Raw genomic sequence first — 8,221 nt, forward strand, 5'->3', positions numbered from 1 at the left:
GTCGAATTGCAGAATTTCTATATCATAGATTGTTGCAAGTGCGAGAAGAATTCGAATTGAATCATATTGAGTTACAGGAGAGAATGTTTTCATGTAATCGATCTCCGCCTTTTGCGAGTATCTTTTAGCGCACATAAACGGACCTTATTGCGTTCGACTCTTATTCCATCCGATCTTCTTTTAATCATGTAAACCCACTTGCAACCTATAGCTTGTCGACCTGGAGGTAAAGACGTTAATGTCCAAGTTTCATGCTTGTTCAACGAATCTATTTCTTCCTTCATGGCATTATTCCACTCCTTGGCATTTTCATCAACAACTGCTTCTTGATAAGTTTGAGGTTCGTCATATATTGCTGCGCATGCAATGTCGATGTTTGCCTGACATACATCGAACCTGTATGGTGCTTTCAGAATCTTCCTGTCACGAAGTGTGGGACTATGATTCGCTGGCTGCGACATATTTACTCCATCTCTTCTTTCTTCTTCCACATATCTGTCAGGTGGATCATTTTCTTGTACATCTTCCTGTACATCTTCCTGTACATCTTCCTTTGATGAGTATACTGTGTACTCTGGATCGTTAATTAGAGCGCCTGGGGTGTTCCCCTCGTTGAACGTCACATCTCTAGCTACTGTGACTATTCTCGTATTTGGATTATACAACCTATAGTTTGTACTACATCCATCATAGCCGACGACGATAATCTTTTCTGCCTTGTTGTCGAACTTGGTACGAGCAATTTTGGGTATGTGGACATATGCTTCTGCTCCGAATTTTTGCATGTGCTTGAGAGTCACTTTCTTACCAGTAAATTTTTCGAACGGAGTAACGTTGTCATGTACCTTGCTTGGTCGCCTGTTTAGAATGTAGACACTCGTGCTTACTGCTTCAGCCCATAATGTCTCTGGAAGATTCGCATCAATGAGCATAGTGCGTGCACACTCAACAACAGATCGATTTTCACGTTTTATCCGTCCGTTTTGCTCTGCACAATATGGCGCCGTTCTTTCTGCAATTATTCCCATCTCATTGAAATAATCGGTGAATTGTTCATTTACAAACTCGCGCTCATTATCGCTCTTGAAAACTTTAATTTTATTACCTGTCTGTCTTTCAACCATCTGTTGAAACTGTAGAAATGTACTAAATGTATCGCTTTTATATTTCATAAAGTACACAAACCGATATGACGTGCAATCGTCTTTAAATAACAAGAAATAGTTTGCGCCACCAAGCGAAGTGACTGGCATTTTTTCACAGACATCCGAGTGTATAAACTCTCCCGGTTTACTAGCACGAGTATTCAAATTAGCGTGGAACGGTAATCGATGTATCTTACCGGACTGACATGATTTGCAAAAAAACTTGTCGATGTTGCTTGACTTTACTCCTGGAATTAATCCTTGACTTGCCATTTCCTTGAAAATATTAATGCCTGGATGACCCAGCCTCTCATGCCAGAGTCTCACCTATTCTTCTATCGCTGCATTTGCTTGTTCGACTTCTTTTTCTTTGAACAACATCTTGTATCATTGATTGGCCATTTTAATGCCCGTAGCGATGACCTTTTGACATCATCCGCAAAGAGCATATGAGACGTGTGAAGCAAAACACGGCATATATCATTGATAAATAGAGAAAATAGTGGGGGACCGAATACAGAGCCTTGCGGGACTCCAGATGACGTGAACAGCCACTTAGATATGTTACCAAGATCATCCACCACTGCCTGAAACCGTCCAGTCAGGTAAGAGAAAAACCACAGTATGGCTTCATCTGAAAATCCAATCTCTTTCAGCTTTATATATAAAGTTGGGGATGTGGGACAGTGTCAAATGCCTTGCTGAAATCAAAGAGTATCATTATAGTCACAAGGCCATTATCAATCGCGCGCCTGATATCGTCACAGATCTTCAGGAGAGCAGACTGAGTGTTGTGACCCAGACGGTAAGCAAACTGTCTGGGATTTAACAGATCGAATTCGTCTAAATACTGTGTGATCTGCAGGGCAACAATTTTCTCAAAAATTGACAGTTCAGGCAAATTTGCTATTGGTCTCGTGTCAGACGGAGACTGTGGGTTTCGAATTTTTGAATGTGGGCGAATTAGTGCCCGCTTCCATTTTAACGGGAACGTGGAAGTCTCCAACGATCGGTTGAGCAGCGCCGTAAGCACTGAAGAAATCATTGGCCAAGCAATACGTAGAATAAAAAACGGAATGCCGTCCGAACCTGACGCATACGAGTGCAGAGGTGCAGTTATCAGAAGCCTATACACATCGCACGGAACCACGGCAGAGAATTTGAATTGCGGTCGTAATGTTGGTCGAGGAATCTGGGCCATGGCGGCGACACATTCTGCCCATGAGCATGGCAGCTGAGCCCTAGAGACTGACGCAAAGTATACATTCAGCTGATCAGGTGTAAAAAATTTTAGTGGAGAGACTTGTGTCTGCTTTACCAGACCCAGTCGCGCGAGTTCTCTCCATAGTTTAGCCGAGTCGGTGATTCTGACAAGCGAACTAAAGTGGAATTTACTCTTGGCTTGCTTGATATCAACGTTAAGTTGATTCCTAAAGTGTCTGTAGGCAGAGTAGTCCAGTAAACAGTCCGATCGCTTAGCCTGTTTGTACATTTTATTTTGGGTGTTCAGACGTGTTTTGAAATCATTAGAAAGCCACCGCGCCGGTGGCCTCCTCACCGCAATTACACGCGTAGACCTGAGACAATCACGGAACTCATCAGCATCAATATCTCTGAAGTTACGTCTTCTAATAGAGCGTTTGGAATCGAACTCAGTGCCAAGTGAGAGCATCACCTTTATCAGATCATGACCGGCAATAAACGGACCATCAGACTTGGTCAGTTTTAGGATCTTGTCACTATCATCCGCGGCCAATACATCAAGCCATGAGTCTGCCGTGGCTGTATGATACGTTACTCCGGTATTTACAATGTTCATCGAAGTACTGGACATTAGGTCACGCAAGCAGTTGGCCTCGAAATTGGTCGACAAGAGGTTGCAGTTAAAGTCACCACCGATTATGATATTTCTGTACATATGTGAAGCACTTGTCAGTGTGTCAAAGAATTCATGTGGGAGAATGCCCTTGGGTCTTTTATAGACCAAAGCGAACAGTACCGACTCGTCACTGGGCAGACAAATCTCAACAATCAAATATTCAGGAGAGTTAAAGTCAACTCTTGAAGAAACAGCGACAATCTTAGCCTTCAATGAGTCGTGAATGAAGCAGGCAACGCCTCCACCTCGCCTACCCTTGCGATCATGACGAATCAAGAAATAGCCATCCAAGGCCACAAGTGCATCGGAAACTTCAGAGTGCAGCCAGGTTTCAGATACCAAAATCACATGGAAAAAGTTGGTAGCAAAATGCATTCTGATAAAATCAATGTGTTCTCTAAGGAAATTGGCATTGAACTGCGCCACACAAAACCGAGACGATTTCACGAGTGATACTTCACGATTAGCAGAAGGCGTCATGTGGTGATTTCGGGCCGGTCAAAGTAATTTGGCCAGGTCCGACTCAGAATCAATATTGATCGTGGGCTTGCCGTCTGAGAGTCTTACACATATTCTTCCACGCTTTATCCACACGTACTTGTAGGATTTTTCCTTTGCAACACGTCTAGTCGAGTTTAATAGATCATATGTGATCATAGAGAGAGAGAGATTGATTGATTGATTGATTGAGCTTTATTAGCCTTCTCGGCTATTTTTTACATAAAATATCTTTAAATTAATTCCTCTACATGAGGTACAATATATTCTCTTAACCTACGTTTGAAAAGTTCAATTCTTTCACATTACTTAATTTTTATCGGCAGGGCGTTATACATGCTCAAACCTTCATAAAATATACTTTTCTGTGCGCTTCTCGTCCTGCGATATTGAATTCTAATATTCTCAGCCTGCCTTGTTTGCCGTCCACTCACATCTCCTTTTATTTCTATCCTATTACTTAAATGTTTTGGCATTATGCCTCTTACTATCTTAAAAATAAAAATACATACATTGTACATTAGCCTCTGTCTTACATTCATAAACTTAAGGGTTTGCAGCATCGATTCTACCCTTGTTTATCGCGAGCATTGCAGTATGACTCTCATGGCACGGTTTTGTGCCACTTGCAGTCGATTCAGTTGCGTCTCACCCATGCCTATTAACATCGTTGCGCAATATTCAAAGTGAGGCGCTATGATAGACTTATACACAGTACATCGAGTGTACGCCGATATATCATTTCCTATTCTATTCAGAAAACTCACTTTTTTCCCTATTTTCTTTAACATATAATCACAGTGATTTTCCCAACGGAGTTTACTATCGATCATTACACCCAGATGTTTCGCTATCTCGACACGCTCAATTATAGTTCCATCCAAACTTTTTACTATTATGTCTGTTTTTATTTCTTTTCTTATACTTCTAACTATCATATATTTGGTCTTATCTGCATTCATTTTTAACATATTCACATTCATCCATTCTTCTCAAGTATACCGAGCACCATATTTAGTTTTATTTCTAATTCCTCACAACTTTCTCCTGTTACACTTGCGGTCGTGTCATCTGCAAATAATTTAAATATGCTTCCCTCCGGACAGACTTTAACTATATTATTTATATATAAAATAAACAATAGAGGTCCTAATACTGATCCCTGTGGCACGCCATATACTGTCTCAATTATTTTAGAACATATATCATTGAATCTAACTTGTTGCTTTCTATTACTTAAATATGATATTATCCATTCCAGTACCACTCCTCTTATTCCATACTGATATAATTTTTCCACTAATCTTACCCTATCTATTGTCTCAAACGCTCTCCTAAGATTCAGGAATAACACCCCCACCATTTTTTTCTTCTCAATTATCAACTTCCATTCCTCGATAAAACTTTGAATTGCTGTCTCACACGACTGCTGTTTCCTAAATCCCGATTGGTATTCGGTTATTATTTCATTGTCTTCTAGAAATTTTTCCAACTGTTTTTTTTACAACTAACTCTAATACTTTTTCATATATCGGTAACATATTGATCGGTCTATACTCGCTCGCTTTTTTTGGTTTGTTTACCTTTGGTATCGGTATTATCGTGGATGTTTTCCATCCTTCTGGAAATTTACCTGTCCTAAGCGAATCATTTATTACCCCTACAAACTCATCTTTTATCACAGGTAGCACCATTTTCAGTATATCACTATTTATCCCTTCTTCTGTTCCGTTCTTTCGTGGTAGTTCCCTAACAATTTGTTCCAGATCACTTGCACTAATTGGCTCAAAATTTTCCATAACTCCCTTATTCTCGATTACATAAATAAGTCTCCTACCTGTGCCTTCTATCCCCTTATTACTAATAGATTGCACAATGTTGCTAATACTTTTTACATAATATATATTAAATTTATCAGCTATATTGCATTCTTCTATGTTTTCTAATATTTCAAAATCTACATTATCGATGTTCTCTGAACCCCTTTGCTCACCTTTAATTAACCCAGCAAACGAAAAAAGATTGAAAAGAATTAAAACGGGATTGCCAGGAATTCAATTAAGGACTTTCCGAATTTCATTGTGTCCAAAAAAGGGATTGAAATAGTTTCAATATCATGGAATTCCTTATTTTGGAAAGAATTTTTCTTTTTCGAATCCCACCCAATTCCGACACAAAAATATTATACCACTGAATGCCAGGTTAGGGATTGGAAAGTTTCGTCATGAATTCCATTGAATACCATTGATTCCGTTAACGAAATGAATGCCACTAAATGCCAGGTTAGGGATTGGAAAGTTTCGTGATGAATTCCATTGAATACCATTGATTCCGTCAACGAAATGAATACCATTGAATGCCAAACTAGGAATTAAAAATTTCCGTATTGAATTCCATTAAATTCCGTCTCTTCTGACAGTAAAATGAATATCATTGAATGCCAGGATAGGGATTGAAAAGTGTCCGTGTTGAACTCCATTGAATTCCGACTATTCCGACAATAAAATAAATACCATTGAATTCCAAATTTGGAAATCAATATGTATATATCGAATTTCATTGAATTCCGGCGATATTTACAATAGAACAAATTCCATTTTATTCCAAATTAAGATTGAAAAACGAGTACAATACGTTAAATTCCTAGTTTTATCCCATCGTTATTTGAGTCTATAATATATATTGAATATGTCATTCCCTATCACTTACAAAATTGAAAGTCATTCTTATGAATTAATTGCAATTTTAAAAGTTCCGTATTATGTTTAATTCTTGGTAACTTTGGGATAAACAGACTAATGTAAAACATTAAATTTTTTAAATATTCAACAGTCGGTATTGTTACATTAAAATAAAACGTTTTATTTACAAAAATCATATTAGACAATTTTTATTGCAAATATATATACAATTAAGTTGACAATAAAATAAATTATATTATTTTTTGTTTTTCAGCGTACAGCGTGAGCTCGATGAGGAGAATTGTATTCTAATCTACCCTCTCCCAGATAGCACAGAGATTCGAAAAATAATTTTTATATATATATATATATAATAGGCAGATCTATTACTTTTTGACCAAAAATTGCGGGGGTGGTTTACCGATTTTGATGCTGATTTTTTCCTCGAAAGTACACTAGAAAAAGAGATAATCTTGAAAATTTGAGCCCGATTCGATCAAATCCGGCCGCTGGAGAATTTTTTGAATTTTGAAAAAAGTCCATTTTTCAGTCATTTTCAAAAATTTATATCTCAGCTTCTATATAACTTAGAGACTCGTTTAAGGCCGCATTCTTTTCTGTAAACTCTCTACTTTTAAGGAAAAAATTGGTCATTGGTTTACACTCAAGTCCGGCTTCACGGCGAGCTGCTAACTAAACCACTGTTTTAGAGAAATTTTGCCAATTTTTGAAATGCTGTCATATCTACAGTTTTCGAAGTAGAGGGTTGATCAACAGCTGATATTTTTTGTTCAGGTATACTCTGGAGAAATCTACCCACTTTTTGCTTGATTGCTTTTATTTCGTTAAGTTATGGCCATCTAAAGCCGATCGATTTTCGAAAAATCGCCATTTTCTGATAGTCAGAACTTTTTTCTTTCAACTCGAAATCCTTTGAAATTTTCAGGGAATATACTTCATTATATCCTTAAATAACCCTGAAAATTTCACTTTTGGAATAGAAGTGGTTTCCGAGTTATAAAGTTTTTGAAATGTCAATTTTTCGATTTAATATGACATTTTTTGTGATTTTATCATCAATTTTGTAAATTTAATGTAAATAATTGATATTTTTTGGAAAATATATTCAAAAATAAGGAGCAAAACGGATTGTTTGAGAAAATTGAGGGAAAAAATTAATATTTTTTATTTTGATTTATTTGTTTAAAATTTTTAAAAAGTAAATATTTGTTTATTTCTTTTAATAATATGTTGAATACAAATTTCCAAATAACAATAAAATAACATTAAAAATAACAGTATTAACGTTAGTACTATAGATTTTGAACAATTTTAAACATATACGCCAAGAAAATAAATATTTAAATCCAATAAAATAATTTCTTGAGCCATGTAATAAATTATTTTCTTGAATAAAGTATGACTTTTGTGGGTTATAAAGTTTACTTTTCTTAATGACAAAATTTTACTTTCTTGAAGAAAATTATTTCTTAGCCGGCTCCTACCAAGGAAATATTTTTTTAAACCAAATAAATATGTTTTTAAATTATGTTTTTCATTTAAGTAAATATTCATTTAATTTAAATAAAAATGTACGATATCAGAGTCAAAATAACAATTTTTTTAGTTGAAATTTATATGCTCTTTGACACTTAATATCTTGTTATAAGTAAACATTTATTCTTTAACAAGAAAATAATTTTTTTCTATGTAGTAACATTTTTTTTAAGAAAGAGTGTAATATTTAAAATCTATACGCCAAGAAAATAAATGTTTAAATCCAATGAAATAATTTCTTAAGAGCCATGTAATAAATCATTTTCTTGAATAAAGTATGACTTTTGTGGGTTATAACGTTTCCTTTTCTTAATGACAAAATTTTACCTTTTTGAAGAAAATTACTTCTTAGATGGCTTCTATCAAAGAAATATTCTTTTAAACCAATGTGGCGGTACGCGCCACCAGTGATACACGCCCGCGCGGAAAATGGGTAGTTCGCATCAACGCCGCTTGGCGTC

This window comes from Temnothorax americanus, unplaced genomic scaffold (genome assembly GCF_048541705.1).
Source record: "Temnothorax americanus isolate GAGA-0224 unplaced genomic scaffold, ASM4854170v1 Scaffold187, whole genome shotgun sequence".
NCBI classification, from domain to species: domain Eukaryota; kingdom Metazoa; phylum Arthropoda; class Insecta; order Hymenoptera; family Formicidae; genus Temnothorax; species Temnothorax americanus.